This window comes from Schistocerca serialis, chromosome 4 (assembly GCF_023864345.2).
Source record: "Schistocerca serialis cubense isolate TAMUIC-IGC-003099 chromosome 4, iqSchSeri2.2, whole genome shotgun sequence".
Lineage (NCBI taxonomy): Eukaryota > Metazoa > Arthropoda > Insecta > Orthoptera > Acrididae > Schistocerca > Schistocerca serialis.
The window spans coordinates 128,386,438-128,409,285 of NC_064641.1; the positions used below are offsets into that span (position 1 = coordinate 128,386,438).

Sequence of the window (22,848 nt, forward strand, 5' to 3'; positions counted from 1 at the left end):
GTAGAATACAGGGAGCGAAAGGCTATTTACAACTTGTAAAGAAACCAGATGGCAGTTATAAGAGTCGAGGGACATGAACGAGAAGCAGTGGTTGGGAAGGGAGTGAGACAGGGTTGTAGCCTCTTCCCAATGTTATTCAATCTGTGTATTGAGCAAGAAGTAAAGGAAACAAAAGAAAAATTCGGAGTAGGTATTAAAATCCATGGAGAAGAAATAAAAACTATGAGGTTCGCGCGATGACATTGTAATTCTGTCAGAGACAGCAAAGGACTTGGAAGAGCAGTTGAACGGAATGGACAGTGTCTTGAAAGGAGGATATAAGATGAATATCAACAAAAGCAAAACGAGGATAATGGAATGTAGTCGAATTAACTCGGGTGATGCTGAGGGAATTAGATTAGGAAATGAGACACTTAAAGTAGTAAAGGAGTTTTGCTATTTGGGGAACAAAATAACTGATGATGGTCGAAGTCGAGTATAGATTTAAGTCCCAGGAAGTCGTTTCTGAAAGTATTTGTATGGAGTGTAGCCATGTATGGAAGTGAAACATGGACGATAAATAGTCTGGACAAGAAGAGAATAGAAGCTTTCGAAATGTGGTGCTACAGGAGAATGCTGAAGATTAGATGGGTAGATCACATAACTAATGATGAAGTATTGAATAGAACTGGGGAGAAGAGGAGTTTGTGACACAACTTGACTAGAAGAAGGGATCGGTTGGTAGGACATGTTCTGAGGCATCAAGGGATCACAAATTTAGCATTGGAGGGCAGCGTGGAGGGTAAAAATCGTAGAGGGAGACCAAGAGATGAATACACTAAGCAGATTCAGAAGGATGTAGGTTGCAGTAACTACTGGGAGATGAAGAGGCTTGCACAGGATGGGGTAGCATGGAGAGCTGCATCAAACCAGTCTCAGGACTGAAGACCACAACAACAATGTGCGAGATAGTGAAAAATATGAAAACTGTTCATCTTTTCCACTATTTCGCAATATTTTCCACGTTTGACTTACGAAATTCGTAACCTAACATCAAACCTTATATATTTCACCCTATTTATTTCACCTCATTCAAGAGACAAAAATAAACTCATGTATTAAGACAAATTACACCTTATGATGGACCCACAGGGTCCGAAATGCATAAGGTGCTTAAGAAAACACGAAAAGTTGTGCCTAAAGGCGTTTTTTAATTCATGCCCCCAGTATACTACAGATTGTGCCCAAACTGACGATGTCAGAAGCGTATGACGTTAACATGTAATCTAGTAATACAATAGCTCTTGTTGTAATTCCTGATACAAAAAAAGGCAGTAACAGGAAAAAGGAAACAGAACACACAAATGAAAAGTTGAAAATCATGTTTTACCTATGACTGCACTTTCATTATTTTCGAAATTACAAATAACAAATCATAGGTCCCTATAACTAACCACAATTTCCTTACATTTATTCATCTTCTGTGGCACCACCCACTACCAGTCTTTCTTGCAGCAGAGAAACCTCAAATTATTGTTCTTCTGGTTTTACAAGAGGTATTGCTTGTGGCATTTTCTTCTTTTTGGTAGACTCTTTGCTGATAATGTTTCTCTTCAGCAACAATTTTTTTTTATTTTGAAGGATGACACATATCCAATTGCATACTGCGGCCAATGTCACTTTCAAAGATGGAGTTTGCTTCTTGACAATATTAACCTCTTGTACATCTACATCTACATCTACATTGATACTCCGCAAGCCACCCAACGGTGTGTGGCGGAGGGCACTTTACATGCCACTTTCATTACCTCCCTTTCCTGTTCGAGTCGCGTATGGTTCGCGGGAAGAACGACTGTCTGAAAGCCTCCGTGCGCGCTCTAATCTCTCTAATCTTACATTCGTGATCTCCTCGGGAGGTATAAGTAGGGGGAAGCAATATATTCGATACCTCATCCAGAAACGCACCCTCTCGAAACCTGGCGAGCAAGTTACACCGCGATGCAGAGCCCCTCTCTTGCAGAGTCTGCCACTTGAGTTTATTAAACATCTCCGTAACGCAATCACGGTTACCAAATAACCCGGTAATGAAACGCGCTGCTCTTCTTTGGATCTTCTCTATCTCTTCCGTCAACCCGACCTGGTACGGATCCCACACTGATGAGCAATACTCAAGTATAGGTCGAACGAGTGTTTTGTAAGCCACCTCCTTTGTTGATGGACTACATTTTCTAAGCACTCTCCCAATGAATCTCAACCTGGTATCCGCCTTACCAACAATTAATTTTATATGATCATTCCACTTCAAATCATTCCGCACGCATACTCCCAGATATTTTACAGATGTAACTGCTACCAGTGTTTGTTCCGCTACCATATAATCATACAATAAAGGATCCTTCTTTCTATGTATTCGCAATACATTACATTTGTCTATGTTAAGGGTCAGTTGCCACTCCCTGCACCAAGTGCCTATCCGCTGCAGATCTTCCTGCATTTCGCTACAATTTTCTAATGCTGCAACTTCTCTGTATACTACAGCATCATCCGCGAAAAGCCGCATGGAACTTCCGACACTATCTACTAAGTCATTTATATACACTCCTGGAAATTGAAATAAGAACACCGTGAATTCATTGTCCCAGGAAGGGGAAACTTTATTGACACATTCCTGGGGTCAGATACATCACATGATCATACTGACAGAACCACAGGCACATAGACACAGGCAACAGAGCATGCACAATGTCGGCACTAGTACAGTGTATATCCACCTTTCGCAGCAATGCAGGCTGCTATTCTCCCATGGAGACGATCGTAGAGATGCTGGATGTAGTCCTGTGGAACGGCTTGCCATGCCATTTCCACCTGGCGCCTCAGTTGGACCAGCGTTCGTGCTGGACGTGCAGACCGCGTGAGACGACGCTTCATCCAGTCCCAAACATGCTCAATGGGGGACAGATCCGGATATCTTGCTGGCCAGGGTAGTCGACTTACACCTTCTAGAGCACGTTGGGTGGCACGGGATACATGCGGACGTGCATTGTCCTGTTGGAACAGCAAGTTCCCTTGCCGGTCTAGGAATGGTAGAACGATGGGTTCGATGACGGTTTGGATGTACCGTGCATTATTCAGTGACCCCTCGACGATCACCAGTGGTGTACGACCAGTGTAGGTGATCGCTCCCCACACCATGATGCCGGGTGTTGGCCCTGTGTGCCTCGGTCGTATGCAGTCCTGATTGTGGCGCTCACCTGCACGGCGCCAAACACGCATACGACCATCATTGGCACCAAGGTAGAAGCGACTCTCATCGCTGAAGACGACACATCTCCATTCGTCCCTCCATTCACGCCTGTCGCGACACCACTGGAGGCGGGCTGCACGATGTTGGGGCGTGAGCGGAAGACGGCCTAACGGTGTGCGGGACCGTAGCCCAGCTTCATGGAGACGGTTGCGAATGGTCCTCGCCGATACCCCAGGAGCAACAGTGTCCCTAATTTGCTGGGAAGTGGCGGTGCGGTCCCCTACGGCACTGCGTAGGATCCTACAGTCTTGGCGTGCATCCGTGCGTCGCTGCGGTCCGGTCCCAGGTCGACGGGCACGTGCACCTTCCACCGACCACTGGCGACAACATCGATGTACTGTGGAGACCTCACGCCCCACGTGTTGAGCAATTCGGTGGTACGTCCACCCGGCCTCCCGCATGCCCACTATACGCCCTCGCTCAAAGTCCGTCAACTGCACATACGGTTCACGTCCACGCTGTCGCGGCATGCTACCAGTGTTAAAGACTGCGATGGAGCTCCGTATGCCACGGCAAACTGGCTGACACTGACGGCGGCGGTGCACAAATGCTGCGCAGCTAGCGCCATTCGACGGCCAACACCGCGGTTCCTGGTGTGTCCGCTGTGCCGTGCGTGTGATCATTGCTTGTACAGCCCTCTCGCAGTGTCCGGAGCAAGTATGGTGGGTCTGACACACCGGTGTCAATGTGTTCTTTTTTCCATTTCCAGGAGTGTATATTGTGAAAAGCAATGGTCCCATAACACTCCCCTGTGGCACGCCAGAGGTTACTTTAACGTCTGTAGACGTATCTCCATTGATAACAACATGCTGTGTTCTGTTTGCTAAAAACTCTTCAATCCAGCCACACAGCTGGTCTGATATTCCGTAGGCTCTTACTTTGTTTATCAGGCGACAGTGTGGAACTGTATCGAACGCCTTCCGGAAGTCAAGAAAAATAGCATCTACCTGGGAGCCTGTATCTAATATTTTCTGGGTCTCATGAACAAATAAGGCGAGTTGGGTCTCACACGATCGCTGTTTCCGGAATCCATGTTGATTCCTACATAGTAGATTCTGGGTTTCCAGAAATGACATGATACGCGAGCAAAAAACATGTTCTAAAATTCTACAAGAGATCGACGTAAGAGATATAGGTCTATAGTTTTGCGCATCTGCTCGACGACCCTTCTTGAAGACTGGGACTATCTGTGCTCTTTTCCAATCATTTGGAACCCTCTGTTCCTCTAGAGACTTGCGATACACAGCTGTTAGAAGGGGGGCAAGTTCTTTCGCGTACTCTGTGTAGAATCGAATTGGAATCCCGTCAGGTCCAGTGGACTTTCCTCTATTGAGTGATTCCAGTTGCTTTTCTATTCCTTGGACACTTATTTCGATGTCAGCCATTTTTTCGTTTGTGCGAGGATTTAGAGAAGGAACTGCAGTGCGGTCTTCCTCTGTGAAACAGCTTTGGAAAAAGATGTTTAGTATTTCAGCTTTACGCGTGTCATCCTCTGTTTCAATGCCATCATCATCCCGGAGTGTCTGCATATGCTGTTTCGAGCCACTTACTGATTTAACGTAAGACCAGAACTACCTAGGATTTTCTGTCAAGTCGGTACATAGAATTTTACTTTCGAATTCAATGAACGCTTCACGCATAGCCCTCCTTACGCTAACTTTGACATCGTTTAGCTTCTGTTTGTCTGAGAGGTTTTGGCTGCGTTTAAACTTGGAGTGTAGCTCTCTTTGCTTTCGCAGTAGTTTCCTAACTTTGTTGTTGTACCACGGTGGGTTTTCCCCGTCCCTCACAGTTTTACTCGGCACGTACCTGTCTAAAACGCATTTTACGATTGCCTTGAACTTTTTCCATAAACACTCAACATTGTCAGTGTCGGAACAGAAATTTTCGTTTTGATCTGTTAGGTAGTCTGAAATCTGCCTTCTATTACTCTTGCTAAACAGATAAACCTTCCTCCCTTTTTTTATATTCCTATTAACTTCCATATTCAGGGATGCTGCAACGGCCTTATGATCACTGATTCCCTGTTCTGTACATACAGAGTCGAAAAGTTCGGGTCTGTTTGTTATCAGTAGGTCCAAGATGTTATCTCCACGAGTCGGTTCTCTGTTTAATTGCTCGAGGTAATTTTCGGATAGTGCACTCAGTATAATGTCACTCGATGCTCTGTCCCTACCACCCGTCCTAAACATCTGAGTGTCCCAGTCTATATCTGGTAAATTGAAATCTCCACCTAAGACTATAACATGCTGAGAAAATTTATGTGAAATGTATTCCAAATTTTCTCTCAGTTGCTCTGCCACTAATGCTGCTGAGTCGGGAGGTCGGTAAAAGGAGCCAATTATTATCCTAGTTCGGTTGTTTAGTGTAACCTCCACCCATAATAATTCACAGGAACTATCCACTTCTACTTCACTACAGGATAAACTACTACTAACAGCGACGAACACTCCACCACCGGTTGTATGCAATCTATCCTTTCTAAACACCGTCTGTACCTTTGTAAAAATTTCGGCAGAATTTATCTCTGGCTTAAGCCAGCTTTCTGTACCTATAACGATTTCAGCTTCGGTGCTTTCTATCAGCGCTTGAAGTTCCGGTACTTTACCAACGCAGCTTCGACAGTTGACAATTACAATACCGATTGCTGCTTGGTCCCCGCATGTCCTGACTTTGCCCCGCACCCGTTGAGGCTGTTGCCCTTTCTGTACTTGCCCAAGGCCATCTAACCTAAAAAACCACCCAGCCCATGCCACACAACCCCTGCTACCCGTGTAGCCGCTTGTTGCGTGTAGTGGACTCCTGACCTATCCAGCGGAACCCGAAACCCCACCACCCTATGGCGCAAGTCGAGGAATCTGCAGCCCACATGGTCGCAGAACCGTCTCAGCCTCTGATTCAGACCCTCCACTCAGCTCTGTACCAAAGGTCCGCAGTCAGTCCTGTCGACGATGCTGCAGATGGTGAGCTCTGCTTTCATCCCGCTAGCGAGACTGGCAGTCTTCACCAAATCAGACAGCCGCCGGACGCCAGAGAGGATTTCCTCCGATCCATAGCGACACACATCATTGGTGCCGACATGAGCGACCACCTGCAGATGGGTGCACCCTGTACCCTTCATGGCATCCGGAAGGACCCTTTCCACATCTGGAATGACTCCCCCCGGTATGCACACGGAGTGCACATTGGTTTTCTTCGCCTCTCTTGCTGCCATTTCCCTAAGGGGCCCCATTACGCGCCTGACGTTGGAGCTCCCAACTACCAGTAAGCCCACCCTCTGCAACTGCCCGGATCTTGCAGACTGAGGGGCAACCTCTGGAACAGGACAAGCAGCCATGTCAGGCCGAAGATCAGTATCAGCCTGAGACAGAGCCTGAAACCGGTTCGTCAAACAAAGTGGAGAGGCTTTCCGTTCAGCCCTCCGGAATGTCTTTCGCCCCCTGCCACACCTTGAAACGACCTCCCACTCTACCACAGGTGAGGGATCAGCCTCAATGCGGGCAGTATCCCGGGCAACCACAGTCTTAGTCCGATCAGGGGATGCGTGGGACGAGCTGGCCGTCCCCGACAAACCCCCATCCGGACCCCCACAGTGATGCCCATTGGCAACAGCCTCAAGCTGTGTGACCGAAGCCAACATTGCCTGAAGCTGGGAGCGAAGGGATGCCAACTCAGCCTGCATCCGAACACAGCAGTTGCAGTCCCTATCCATGTTAAAAACTGTTTTACAAAGAACGTCTGAACTAATCTACAGAGAGCGCAAACAAATCGACAAAATTTAAACGGTTATTAAAATACAAGATTGCCTAGTAAATGCAGTAATGCTGCTACTTGCGCACTGCTGACACTGCTCGGCGGCGGAAGGAGACTAAGCGAAATTACACTATTCAGGTACTAAAACGCGATGCTACACTCTCAAATACTATAATACGCCCGAAATTTATGAATTAAACAATGCAAGTACCAAAAACAAGCAAAGAAATTAAGAATTAAACTATGTAACAAACGAGTGAGCTAGGAGTATACGACTTGCTGCTCAGCTGCTTATCCAACGGCGGCAGGGAGCACACTGACTGTGACCAACCGACACTGGCCGTTCAAAACAAAAACAGTAGACAAACGACTACGCGAATTTACACTATTCAGGTACTAAAACGCGATGCTACAACTCTCAAATACTATAATACGCCCGAAATTTATGAATTAAACAATGCAAGTACCAAAAACACGCAAAGAAATTAAGAATTAAACTATGTAACAAATGAGTGAGCTAGGAGTATACGACTTGCTGCTCAGCTGCTTATCCAACGGCGGCAGGGAGCACACTGACTGACCAACCGACACTGGCCGTTCAAAACAAAAACAGTAGACAAACGACTACTCGAATTTACACTATTCAGGTACTAAAACGCGATGCTACAACTCTCAAATACTATAATACGCCCGAAATTTATGAATTAAACAATGCAAGTACCAAAAACACGCAAAGAAATTAAGAATTAAACTATGTAACAAACGAGTGAGCTAGGAGTATACGACTTGCTGCTCAGCTGCTTATCCAACGGCGGCAGGGAGCACACTGACTGTGACCAACCGACACTGGCCGTTCAAAACAAAAACAGTAGACAAACGACTACGCGAATTTACACTATTCAGGTACTAAAACGCGATGCTACAACTCTCAAATACTATAATACGCCTGAAATTTATGAATTAAACAATGCAAGTACCAAAAACACGCAAAGAAATTAAGAATTAAACTATGTAACAAACGAGTGAGCTAGGAGTATACGACTTGCTGCTCAGCTGCTTATCCAACGGCGGCAGGGAGCACACTGACTGTGACCAACCGACACTGGCCGTTCAAAACAAAAACAGTAGACAAACGACTACGCGAATTTACACTATTCAGGTACTAAAACGCGATGCTACAACTCTCAAATACTATAATACGCCCGAAATTTATGAATTAAACAATGCAAGTACCAAAAACACGCAAAGAAATTAAGAATTAAACTATGTAACAAATGAGTGAGCTAGGAGTATACGACTTGCTGCTCAGCTGCTTATCCAACGGCGGCAGGGAGCACACTGACTGACCAACCGACACTGGCCGTTCAAAACAAAAACAGTAGACAAACGACTACTCGAATTTACACTATTCAGGTACTAAAACGCGATGCTACAACTCTCAAATACTATAATACGCCCGAAATTTATGAATTAAACAATGCAAGTACCAAAAACACGCAAAGAAATTAAGAATTAAACTATGTAACAAACGAGTGAGCTAGGAGTATACGACTTGCTGCTCAGCTGCTTATCCAACGGCGGCAGGGAGCACACTGACTGTGACCAACCGACACTGGCCGTTCAAAACAAAAACAGTAGACAAACGACTACGCGAATTTACACTATTCAGGTACTAAAACGCGATGCTACAACTCTCAAATACTATAATACGCCTGAAATTTATGAATTAAACAATGCAAGTACCAAAAACACGCAAAGAAATTAAGAATTAAACTATGTAACAAATGAGTGAGCTAGGAGTATACGACTTGCTGCTCAGCTGCTTATCCAACGGCGGCAGGGAGCACACTGACTGACGAACCGACACTGGCCGTTCAAAACAAAAACAGTAGACAAACGACTACGCGAATTTACACTATTCAGGTACTATAACGCGATGCTACAACTCTCAAATACTATAATACGCCCGAAATTTATGAATTAAACAATGCAAGTACCAAAAACACGCAAAAAAATTAAGAATTAAACTATGTAACAAACGAGTGAGCTAGGAGTATACGACTTGCTGCGCAGCTGCTTATCCAACGGCGGCAGGGAGCACACCCACAAATGAACTAAGTCAGTAATAAATCTGTCCTGCTGTGACAACGATGTGGAGCTCTTGGATGTTCCCAGTGCACTGGTACGGCAGAGGATAGTAAGGAGAAGAAAATTAGAAATTATTATTAAAATTCATTTGTGTTGCTACAGGCAATAACAATGCAGAAACAGAGGCTTGAGCAGGAAGCATACTGGTTTGCTGCAAGTAGGTCAGGCCTTCTACACATTATGACACTGCCCACTGAGTGAGAAATACGCATTCAGCAGAAAGAAGATTGAAAGAAAACTAAGGGAAGAGAGAAAAGCATATTCGTTAGCTCGTAAGACATGGTGCAAGAAACTCTATCTCTTACACAAGAACACACAGTGAGAACCTGATACAGCAGTGAACAGCCTGTTAAGTGAGTATAGCAGAATGAGGAGGACACACATGGTCATTGCAAGCTTAGCCTCATGTCATAGCCTCACACTTGCTCCCTTCAAATAATCCAATTTTCCAAATCTCGGCAGTTGATCATTGGGATCGATAGCATTTGCAGCAGTAGCACTCAATTCTATGATTACAATGCTGTAGTGAATCTATGCTCCAGCACAGTCAATGAACTAGCCGAATATGTAGTCAAGATGATGGCCTTCACGGGATGAACTTCATGCTGCTCGCCACTTACCATCTCCTGATGGAGAAACTGACTGTTTTCTGACAACACCACATCATAGACGTTGCTAGCACTGAACTTCAGCCCAGAAACCAACAACAGTGCCTCTTGGGGGTCCACATTCCTATTCAACACGCAGGCACCTCCGGGTAGTGAAAGCTACCAGGCCTGTAGGAAGGAGATCAGCTGATCACACGATTAGCGCCACAAGGTACAGTGCTGATGGGTCATCAAGGGTAATCGAAGAATTCGAGATGGGACTGAGAACACACCAACAGCCAGTGCGAGACCAAACCGCAACCTGCCACAGTGTCGAGGTTGCTAATACCACCACCTGGGCATCCAGACACTGAGCTGACTAAACAGAAATCAACTAGAATCCAACACACAGCTGAATGAAGCATCAGTAGAGGCTCGTGCAGGAGGGCAACAAATTGTAAACAGTGTGAATAAATTATTGAACTTTAATAATGTATTACTGGTGTCAAACGCGCTCCACAGGTTTCCAACAGCCACCCTGACCTCACACAGGGATACCTCCACTTGGCCGCCCTCCAGCACTTAGTTGGACTAATATTGTAAGACGCTCATTTGCGGTATAAGTGTCTTCGCTGCTTATTATAAAATCTCTGATGTGAGGAAAGTGTGTAACAGGTTGGTCGTGCATTTGAAGCTGACGTATACTATGTATATATTTGTACATGTTTTATTTTATGCTCGAGTCCAAACTCATGCAGGAGTACTTGTGTATGCATGTATTACATTCATGACATATCAATTTACATCGACACTGAGTATCATTTTTTTGCACGAAATACTTATTTTTGACGAGAATGGTACCTACTATTCATGTTTTTTTCTTTGAACTCATCGCATATTTTCGTATTTCGGAATACTTAAAAACAGAATACTTATGGGATCACGTCATTGTCTGTCTGTGTCTGTTCAACGGATCAAAATCCTTTCTCTCAGAAATGGGTAGACGTTTCAAGTTGAAATTTATGTCACATATTAAGATCTATGGTCCCTTTGCGATGTAAAAAAAAAAAATGAAGCTTTGAAAACAATGCAATCAAAAGATGTGGCCATTTAAGTGACATATTTTGACACTCTCAAACTCACTCATTAAAACCTATAGGTTACTCCCCATTGACTTAGAATCATGAAACTGCACGAGAAGCAAGGTTCCCCTGTACAAATAAAGGAAAAACTCCGAAAATTGTGAATATGTATTATACTAGAAAAAAATTGTCTATCTGTCCGCCTGACTGTCTGTTAAGCCAACTTTTTCTCAGCAACAGGTATACGTATCACGTTGAAAGTTGTATCACATACTGAGATCTATGGTCCCTTGGCGATATAATAAACGTCTAAGTCAGTGCAATCCAAAGATGCATCCATTTATCGTCGCTAGGCAATGAAAACCTCGTAACTCCATCTGACAATGGAATCCACGAAACTGCATTACCAAATGTAGAAAATTATGCCACATAGGCTGTTGAAACCTTCCATCTTCGAGTTGAACGGTGTTGCCATCTAGCGGCAATAATGAAAACCTCACATCTCCAGCGATATGTAGTTTGTGCTGTAAACCTCTTATCTCCGATAATCGCCATTGTTAGTGTGCAGGGCGAACACATACTCAGAGATTTAAACGTTTTTTGACGTGATAGTAACTTTTTTGACTGACAGACCCAACACTGTTTTATTGCTACAGGTACGTGTTAGTGTTTCTAGGTATTTATGTATTGTATTTTAATATACAGAATTAATAATGACCTCGTTAAATACAATGTTGACTTACGAGTTTTTCATCGCGCGTAAAGCAGACTGCGCTCGGTGCATAGGAGGTTCTAATTTTAGAACTGAACAGAATCCTATACATTCTACAGTAACTACTTTGTTTTCAGCTATGGGTAAAAAGAGTAAATTCACTCTTCACCTAGTGAAACAAGCCGACAACGGATCATATCGTATAAAATCGCCGGAAGAAGATTCTAGTCAGGTTCCTCCTTGTCCTGCACCAAAAGAAATGGTAGACCTACAAAATGAAGGTAAACCGTAGTTTATATTGTTGTAACTGGAAATAAGATCCTCGTTTGGAAGTTGAGGTGATTAAATTATTTAAATGTTATTGATGACGTTATGGTTCACACTACAGATAATGCGGAAAAAGAAGCCAATACAGAGGCGAATTCCACTTCTGAGTTTGAAAGTCTTTTCGAACACAGCAGCGAGGATGATATCTCCAGTGGCAGTAGTGATGCGTACGATCCAGATAAAAACAAAAATGACCATAGCAGTAACAAGAGCAAGGAAGACGACGATGACGAAGTTGATGTGGGAGTAAAGAGTACTAAGCAGCGCTGTAGAAGGAAAAGCAATCAATCACTTCAAAGTTTGCAGAAAGAGAAACGTATGAGGGGACAGGATTATTTAGGAATGCAAAAAGATGAGTTTGGCAAAAAGAGACCAACAATGAACAGCAGTAGGAGGGAAATGAAACCACGATGTACTTGTAAACATTCTTCCTTAAATCGGAAAAGGAATTGCAAGGATATTACAGAAGAGCAGAGACAGCTAATATTTAATCATTTCTGGTAGGATATGTCTTGGGGTGAAAGAAAATTTTTTGTTAGAAGCCATGTCTACTACGTTCCAGTTAAAAGATGCAGAAATAATTCAGAATCTAATAAATCTCACCGTTCTAACACACTATATTACAATTTTGTAATAGAAGGACAGAGAACAACTGTCTGCAAGACTATGTTTCTGAATATTTTGTGCTTAGGCGAATGGAGTTTCAGAACATGGGCATCTAGTGCATCAGGAAGAACGCTTGCAGAAGGGCCTCAAATGCAGGAGAGACCAACGTAAGTTTCAGGTGGACGACAATCAGCATCAGATTTTTTTGCAGAGTTGCCGAAACTGGAATCGCCTTACTGCCGTCGTTCTTCCACAAAACTCTTCTTGGAACCTAACTGGCAGAGTAAATCAGAACTACATAGGGAATATATACAATTTTGCAAGAAAAGAGGACAGATCCCAGCTGCTTACAAACAGTTCTGCGAGGTATTCGATGAAAATAATCTTAACTTATTTTCGCCTAAAAAGGACCAGTGCCATCTTTGTTGTTCTCACCAGACAGGCAATCTCTCAGACAATGAATACTCTTTGCATATGGCCAGAAAAACTGAGGCAAGGGAAGCGAAAAATAGTAATACATTAGGATCAGCTACAGTGTTTACAATGGACCTTCAAGCACTTCTCCTTTCTCCCAGACTAAAAGCATCTGCACTGTACTATAAAAGCAAACTGAAGGTCCACAACTTTACCATCTATGATTTAAAAAGTAACGATGGTTATTGTTACCTTTGGCACGAAAGTGAAGGTGGACTAACAGCTTCGGAATTTGCCAGTATACTCGTGCATTTTATAGAAACGTACGTCCAAAATGATTCAGAAGCTATTTTCTATAGCGACGGATGCACGTACCAGAATCGAAACTCAGTCATGAGTAATGCACTGGCTTATCTCGCCAATCAGAAACGCATTACAATAGTGCAAAAATTTCTGGAGAAAGGTCACACTCAAATGGAGTATGATTCTATGCACTCCACCATAGAAAGGAAGTTAAAAAAGACACATTTATACTCCTGCTGGCTATGTAGAAGTTTGTGCTACCGCAAGACAAAGTCCTAGACCTTATGCTGTCAATTATTTGGACCACACGTTTTTCAAGTCCTATGATAAACTCTGGTTGTATTCATCTATTCGGCCAGGATCCAAAATTGGGGATCCAACAGTGACTGATATCCGGTGTCTCAAGTATGATCCCTCCGGAAAAATGGAATATAAATTGAAATTCAGCGATACATGGGAACCACTTCCAAGAAGGATGTCAAACATACCCAGCTCACTTACAGTGCCCCCTCTCTACAGTTCACCACTAAAAATCAGCGCAGAAAAGTTTACACATTTGCAACAACTAAAGCTGGTCCTTCCTAAGGATGTGCATTCATTTTATGACACACTGCCTCACATTTGTAATGAGAGAGCATGTGCGTGCATAAAAAAATGCAGCCGAAATTAAACTTGTTTACAGCCACCTATGACTGTCAGCAATAGTACCAATAATAAATGTTAATAAACTGCACAAATGTTTACAGTAAGAAAAGGTTAATTAAAGCTAACAACATTGTTTCTATGTTTTTTAAACACTGTAATTTATTAACCTCCAGATTCCAATATTTTGATCAAAGTGAAATTATTCATTTCACTTTATATCAGTAACAATGTATCGTTACAGACGTTTCATAATACACAAATAATGCAAAATTTAAGTAAGTTTTTTTAAAACAAATTCATTTCAATTCTTAACCGTGCACTCGTTACTTGCCTCTTATCTCCATCACCACCAAAAAAAATAACTGTGAAAACCTCGTAACTCCAAAAACCGGCAGACAATTTGAAGTGCATAATAAAGTCTTATGTACCAATGACCGGATCCATATTGTGTAGCAGAAACCACTACATTTGACTAATCAGGTCCTCATGTGATTTCTATAATTAGTTTTTTGTTTCTCCTTTAAAATTTGACCAATTTGAGTTACGAGGTTTTCATTGCCTAGCGACGTTATGTCACAAATTTTGATACTCGCAAATTCACTCCTCATAACCTATTTAACTTCCCGTTCGTCTAAAATCATGAAATTTGCCAAGAAGAAAGGTTTCACAGTACAAGTAAGGAAAAAGATTGGAATAAACGTAAATTTGCAATTATGTCACACGAGAAAAATGTCTTTTGTCATTTGTTATCCGAAAGTCTTGGAATCCCTGGGACCGATATCTCACCAGTATCAATGTCGATAAAAGGCAAAAATCGTCGAGATTTTCGATTCCCACGATGGATGAACTGTCTACGTACATTATTAAATATGTACGAAACTATCAGTGCGCGATTTCTACTCGCAGCTGAACTTGACTTGCGGCTACAAAGAATTTCTTTTATTTTATTTGTCAGTTTTGATTTGGTAAGTACAATGAGCCTCTCAAAAATTTTTATCCCTTAATGAACAGCATTTGAGTGAGTATTGGCTTATCTAGACGTTTCACGTGCTTTCCATGTGTCTGATAGTGTGATACATCGTCTCTGTATGTGTGTTCGTATTTATACTAGCTGTGGCCTGTAGCAGAAAGCTAGTATTCTATGTTATTAACTTAGTTCTCCCGGAAGTAAGTTCCAGACTCTGGTTTCTCTTCGTCATGCTTCTTCCAGTCGAGAGGAGCGGGAACCATCACATTCATCGGTAATTTCCAAGAATGATTGTCTATCGTAGACGCGGTTTCCAAACGATACATATCGAATGAGCGATCGTAAATCGAACATGCGACTCTGGTGGCCGGCGTTATGCGTATGTTAATGGTGGTCGCTACAGCAACGACAAAAGAAGAGCGTTACAAAAGTACTTGTAATTGCGAAGGAGACAACTTACCTTACCCGTGGTCGGTGTTGTTATCATGTGAAAGTCCACTACGGTGGTCTGGATAGATAATTTGGAAGAGTCGAACCATGTATTCTTCCTGATACTCGTTCGTTTTCCCCACTGTCCGCAATGAAATTGTAAACGGTATTTCAGCATCGAAACTGTTCTTACGAAGTTTTACATACTTCGCACCACCACAGTCTACATAGTCCCATTCCTTCCTAGTCCGGTGGTACTCCATATTTGCGACAAAAAATCGAACAATTTTCTACGCTGGATAAACATAGAATTAGATTTTTCCGAATGAGAGAATCCGTCGAAGAAACGTCAAGAACACGAGACATCTCATCCACTAACGACATAAATCGTCTGTGATTCCCAAGCAACGAACAAATTATTCGCGGAACTATGTAATTTAGAACAACTAAGTTGACGACGGAAAACAGATAAAAATGACGATCACAAATAATTGATCACAACGCCCGCCACCACAGCCGCATCATCGATTTACGATCGCACGTTCGACATGTATCGTTTGGACACCGCAACTTTGATAGGCAATCATTCTTGGAAATTACCCATTCACCTATCTCTTCTAACAAAGCTCTGATATGCTTGTAAATATCTGCTAGTTTTCCTTGGTCTGTAACTCTATCCACATGCCATGTACAGTACAGCCAAATTCTCAGAACGTCCATTGTAGATTTCCAGGTACATTAGAAGGATTCGGCTTAGCCATAAAGACTTTCCAAGTTCTCCCTTTTGTCTAGTGAAAAACAACACTTGATTGTTACTTCTGTTGAATACGAGAAAGACATGTGGGAATCCTTGTGCCATATCGTCTAATACTAGTAATGTAAAGAGCTCATGTTCCGTCAATACATACACAATTATTTCCGTACTTGTTCAATATTTCATCTTGCGAAGTGTTCATTACTACTAACACAAAATCTGAATTTTTAAATTGTGTATGCATTTCACTTATTGTGTCTCGTGGTTTGTAAATTAACACTCATAGGCTGTTACTTGAGTCTGTGCCATCTACCCGTGGCCCAACACTGGTCTCATTATTCTGCAGTCTGAAGGGGGCAGAGCAGAGATGATAACACTGTTCAGTCTTATACAAATCTTGGTTAAAAAGTATATTCTTTCAAGTTTCGAATCATTCAGACAGTCCCGAATCTTGTCCAGAATAAATTGAAATGGAATTTTATTTGCTATATCTGCAGCTACACTCTTTTCTGATACTCTTAAATGACTAAGATCATTTTCACGTCTAACGCGAGCTGAGATAAATTTCATTCGGCATGTCCCGTCTTTAGGTCGGTGCACTTTCATCCTTGCTGGTTGCGATAAAATAAACGACAGCAGAAATAATAATATTGTCTTACAGAACTGTCAGCAGCAACCTTAGACGCGCTGTTCTTCACATATGGTACATTGAATGTGTGGACTTCTCTATTTCGTGCTTCCAGCTCTGAAACTCGTTAAAGAATAAGAAATTCATTTCTTCGCAATCATTAAGCTGTGCTTCATGTGCCAGTGCTAAATATTCTGACAAACGCCCTCCTATAGGTTCTTCAAGATTACGAGGTGCATTCAAGTTCTAAGGCCTCCTGGAAAGAGATAGAAACATGCGCATTGTTTTAAAATGAGGCCACGTTCATTGTCAATACGCCCCAGAGATGGCAGCACCGTACGGCAGATGGTATTTTACCGCCAGCGGCGAGAATGAGAACTGTTTTAAATACTTAAAATGGCGACGTTTTCCTTACTTAAACAGCGTGCAATCATTCGTTTTCTGAATTTGCGTGGTGTGAAACCAATTGAAATTCATCAACAGTTGAAGGAGACATGTGGTGATGGAGTTATGGATGTGTCGGAAGTGCGTTCGTGGGTGCGACAGTTTAATGAAGTCAGAACATCGTGTGACAACAAACCGAAACAACCTCGGGCTCGCACAAGCCGGTCTGACGACATGATCGAGAGAGTGGAGAGAATTGTTTTGGGGGATCGCCGAATGACTGTTGAACAGATCACCTCCAGAGTTGGCATTTCTGTGGGTTCTGTGCACACAATCTTGCATGACGACATGAAAATGCGAAAAGTGTCATTCAGGTGGGTGCCACGAATGCTGACGGACGACCACATGGCTGCCCGTGTGGCATGTTGCCAAGCAATGTTGACGCGCATCGACAGCATGAATGGGACTTTCTTTTCGTCGGTTGTGACAATGGATGAGACGTGGATGCCATTTTTCAATCCAGAAACAAAGCGCCAGTCAGCGCAATGTAAGCACACAGATTCACCACCACTAAAAAAATTTCGGGTAACCGCCAGTGCTGAAAAAATGATGGTGTTTATGTTCTGGGACAGCGAGGGCGTAATCCTTACCCATTGCGTTCCAAAGGGCACTACAGTAACAGGTACATCCTACAAAAATGTTTTGAAGAACAAATTCCTTCCTGCACTGCAACGAAAACGGGCTGCGCGTGTGCTGTTTCACCAAGACAACGCACCCGCACATCGAGCTAACGTTATGCAACAGTTTCTTGGTGATAACAACTTTGAAGTGATTCCTCATGCTCCCTACTCACCTGACCTGGCTCCTAGTGACTTTTGGCTTTTTCCAACAAAGACACTCTCCGTGGCCGCACATTCACCAGCCGTGCTGCTATTGCCTCAGCGATTTTCCAGTGGTCAAAACAGACTCCTAAAGAAGCCTTCACCGCTGCCATGGAATCATGGCGTCAGCGTTGTGAAAAATGTATACGTCTGCAGGGCGATTTCGTCGAGGAGTAACGCCAGTTTCATCGATTTCGGGTGAGTAGTTAATTAGAAAAAAAATCGGAGGCCTTAGAACTTGAATGCACCTCGTACAGAACCTCGGCTATCGGTGTTCACCAATGCCCTCATCATGTTGTCTTCCTTGATGATGTCTCAACTTCTTCTCACGTCTGACACACCCGAAATGTTTGTTGCAGAGATGACACTTAAATGCTTAAGTTTTTTGGGTTCTTTGAAGTTCTTATTGTGCATGTGCGTCTTTCCGCTCTCTGAACACTCAAATTGCCTAATTTTCACTCGTGCTAGAGGATGCAAGTCACTTACGAACAACACTACGAAGACGGGCACAGTACGAAGAGAATACAATTAAGGGCTATAACTGCTAGGCAGCACTGAAAGACCTAAGTCGAAACAAGACCCCGGGAGTAGTCAATATTCCATTAGAACTACTGACAGCCTTGGGAGAGCCAGTCCTGACAAATCTCTACCATCCGATAAGAAAAATGTATGAGACAGGCGAAATACCCTCAGACTTCAAGAAGAATATATTAATTCCAATCCCAAAGAAAGCAGGTGTTGACAGATGTGAAAATTACCGAACTATCAGTTTAATAAGCCACGGCTGCAAAATACTGATCACGCAATAAAGCCGCAATATGCTGATATACTAAAATAAAATATCAAGCAGCATACTGACTACCAATTGTATCAATGTCCTATTTGTACCATTATATACAGTAATTGAATCATGTGAAATGGCCTCTACCTGAAACAAATGAAAATAAAAAATAAGTAAGCTGTAACATCTCGACATAAGAGAAAAGTAAGAGTTTTTCAAAGCTTGTCGCAGTTGACGAATCTCTGAATAAAAATTCTTAATGCGTTTTAAGAACCTAAATCGCTAATTCTGTTGCAATTCCGACTGATCCTTTAACCCAAAGTATTATAATACTGAAGAAGTGAAAAACAGAAACTCTCTAGCAAATTTTCTCTCTCTACTTCAATGTCCTGCAAAATAAAAATAAAAAATAAAATAAAAAATTCACAACAGATGTCACGCCATGCCGTGCCTTTCTTGTTTCTATCCTTATATTCATCGGTCGTTATCTCCCAAATACAAGCCCTCTTTTCTGCCTCCATTGTTAAAATCTCTGTGATGGATTTCTCTGTGTCCAGAGGACACATTGTGAAAGACACTTAATAGTCGCGCACATGCCACGGAAAATGCAACACAACCCGCTGCTAACTGGCTACACGCTCCCAGCACAGAATGCCTGTTGACATCTGAGCTCTGTGCGCACACCCGCCGGACTGCCCGTGTTTATTTTCAGGGGAAACAGTGCTCAGAATTTAGAAACAGTATTTAAAATGCAAAAGAGAGCAGTAAGAATTATAACAAAAAACAGTAAACAGGCCCACTGCAGAGAACTTTTCAAAATGTTAGAAATTATAACTGTCCCTTGTGAATTTGTATTCTAAACTATAGTGTACATCAAGAAAAATATAGAAAATTATAGCACAAATAGCAGTTTTCATAACTATAGTACAAGAACAAGTCACTGTCTTCACCTAGACATGAGGAATAAACATAAGACTCAAAATTGCTTCTTGTATGAAGGTGTAAAACTGTATAATAAACTGCCACAGAAAATAAAAGAAGCAGATAACATAATCTTATGAAACTTCCTGGCAGATTAAAACTGTGTGCCGGGCCGAGACTCGAACTCGGGACCTTTGCCTTTCGCGGGCAAGTGCTCTACCAGCTGAGCTACCCGAGCACTTGCCCGCAAAAGGCAAAGGTCCCGAGTTCGAGTCTCGGCCCGGCACACAGTTTTAATCTGCCAGGAAGTTTCATAACAGCGCACTCTCCGCTGCAGAGTGAAAATCTCATTCTGGAAACATAATCTTAATTTTTTTTTGCAGGAACACTGCTTTTACACTATAAGTGAATTCCTTAGTACAAAATGATTGCAAATAGCTTTTGTTTCACAATATTTTGATAAGGAGCAAAAATGATTGTAAATATCTTATATGTCACAATGTTTAACTACATGTAACAACAAACTGTATAAATATTTGAATGTACGCAACTGACAACATCCATACATTTTAAAATGTCCACGGATGACTAAATAAATAAAGACTGCCAATTGATTCTCGTGGCCACGAGCGCTTTAGCCGTGCGTCCATTTACCGCACGGCTAACTTTCTCAAATACTCCGCAAGCGTGGCTCTAGCCTTACCACTGAAATTGAAGTAGGTAGTTCCTGCGAAATAGCATGGGTAGAGGTTATACTTGACAATCGGACCAAACCATTAATTGGGTCGTTTTACCGACTCCCCGACTCGGAAGATATAGTTGCTGAACTGACCAAAGAAAACTAGAGTCTCATTTCAAATAGGTACCACCCTCATAGAATTATAGTTGGTGGTGACTTTAATCTACCCTCGATATGCTGGAAAAATTATACGTTTAAAGCCGGCGGCAGAAATAAAACGTCATCCGAAATTGTACTGAATGCTTTCTCAGGAACGTATATTCGGATAAAATATCTAGTATTTTCTGGTGTATTTTATTTGCCATTTGAATGTGTTCTTCGGTTATTACTTTCTGATGTGATCAGATCCTCTTCGATCAAATACTGTAAACATAAATCTTCAGTCGTCACTTCGACGCATCACTGTGGAGGATATTATCTTCGGGCTCCTGTTATTCATCTACCAACGCTCCAAGCTTGTTACAATTTTCACTTCTGTCTGACATTTTCGATCTTTCCACAATATTTTCCTCCAGTGTTCTCACGATGCAGTTGTTTTGGCAGCAATTGCGATATTTCCAGAATATTCGCACACTGATCTCGCAATATTCACGTTACCCAGTCACGAGCTAGCAGGTGAATGAGTTACCTGGCTAGCGTTGCCCCTTATCTTTGTAAATAAATACAACAAGACGTTGTCTGTCGATTAAAGGCACACGCCAACGGCAAAGTTCACAACACGAACAGCAATACCAGTTCAAAGCACGGTCATAATAAGCGTTAAAATAACCATGTCCAGAGCGAGTATCCACGAGTATAGTGACGGATGATCTGTTGCCTGGTAGCGGCCTTTTATAGATGCCCGTCGTTCAGGCCGGCGTCGTTAGGGCCACCAAGGTCAAATTAAACTCACTGTATACGATTATTCGTGTATGCATCTAATGGCCGTTTACAACCCCAAGTTTGCAAGATAATGCGCTTGTTTTAAAGACTGACGTCCCATGCTGATGTTGTGCACATAGAAATACCAAATAACCTATATGATGTTGCGGTTAATTGTGACGTCAGTAGTGTACGTAGTCAAGGAACACAAAAATGTTTGCGGCTGGGTGGAGTCGATCCCGCGACCCTTTCAATATGAATCTGTTCTCTTACCGATATATTTTTTTGGGGGGGGGGGGGGAGGGGTGTTCGTAGCAGACGTCACTTGACATCCACTGAAGTTCGCTGATGATCGTTTCACTCAGGTTTATTTTATTTTTTTATTTTTTTTTACAGAGACTCCGAGCCAAACACCGCTTTGTAAACACATTGTCACTGGGACAATTGATAAGGTGCACATGGTGATAGATCCGTATCAAAATTCCTTTTATTTCCTGAAGTTCCCACTTGGGGCACTTTCATTTCTCACCACGCCCCACATGTACCATGAATTTGGACGAATTCGGCGATGACGAGTAGGCGTCCTCCCCTTGTGAGTGCGGTAAAACTGGCATGGGCAAAAGTAAAACTGTTGTTAAGGGAGCGCAACATTTCAGGGGACATGTCAGATTGCTGGTGACTGGTAAGAGTACTGCAGGAAGGTCCAGGAACTGGAAGAAGATTACTGGAGGTGCGACAGTGTCGTCAGACTCACAATAGACGGAATCATTAGCAATACGGGTACAACTGAATCGGACAGTAACAACGATAATCTATCATGCTCAGTTGAGGATCACAAGAAGACTGATTCTGAATATTTAGTATAACTTACGTAAATAAAACATGTTCAAAATTTTACTCATTCTGTTTTTACTACCGGAATGTAAGTTTTACTACTAGTTCTTTTTAATTTCGAATTGTCTATAAGAGCTGATGCAGAATTATTAGCAACAAGTGGCAACACTCATCGTGAAATTATCAGTTTCGATTTCGCGAATCCTGTAAACTCTTATTGCGTCAAAGTTTTTACTTTCGTGGACGCGCAGTACCTAGCGCTTGGCAGCTGTTACATCAGCAGCTAATAGATGGCATTGTCAGCGCCGCTTGGAGCACAAAATTAATTTTATGTCAACGTGAGTGTGTTGCTAGCACTGCTTGACGTAATGCTTTGATAGCACAGAACACCAGCTTTGATAGTGTAATACCGGCCCAACACGGCTTATTCCCCTCCCCCCAAAGAGGTTATAATACGGCGAGACGGCGATACATACGCCGAGCACAGTCATTGATTGAAGCTAACAGCACAAAGTACCACTGCCATGCAACACCTAATGTTATAAACACACCAGCATGGCGGCGGCGACAACACATCATCACAGCCGCGTACCTACTTCACAAGCTACAATTAACACTCATTATTTTACTGGCTGTCGTAGAAAGGCCGCGTAGTCTAAATACGGACATGAGCAATATTACAGTCAAGCTTGGAGACTTGGTTCTAACCATGCTGAATCATCAAACGAGACATCCATAAACATCACACAAGAAATTAAAATGTTTATGGTATAGTATCATACTGAAAGAAATCGGATCAAATTAACTGA

General features: G+C 42.6%; 1 protein-coding gene and 1 non-coding gene across 2 annotated transcripts in view; one reads left to right on the forward strand and one right to left on the reverse strand.

The window, feature by feature from the left end:
• The window catches only part of LOC126473761 (alanine--glyoxylate aminotransferase 2, mitochondrial-like), a 172,450-nt gene that overhangs the window by 44,755 nt on the left and 104,847 nt on the right, over window positions 1-22,848 (forward strand). The window lies entirely within an intron of this gene.
• On the reverse strand, window positions 19,770-19,844 carry Trnas-cga (transfer RNA serine (anticodon CGA)). The gene has a single exon. It is a non-coding gene; the product is annotated as a tRNA-Ser (tRNA).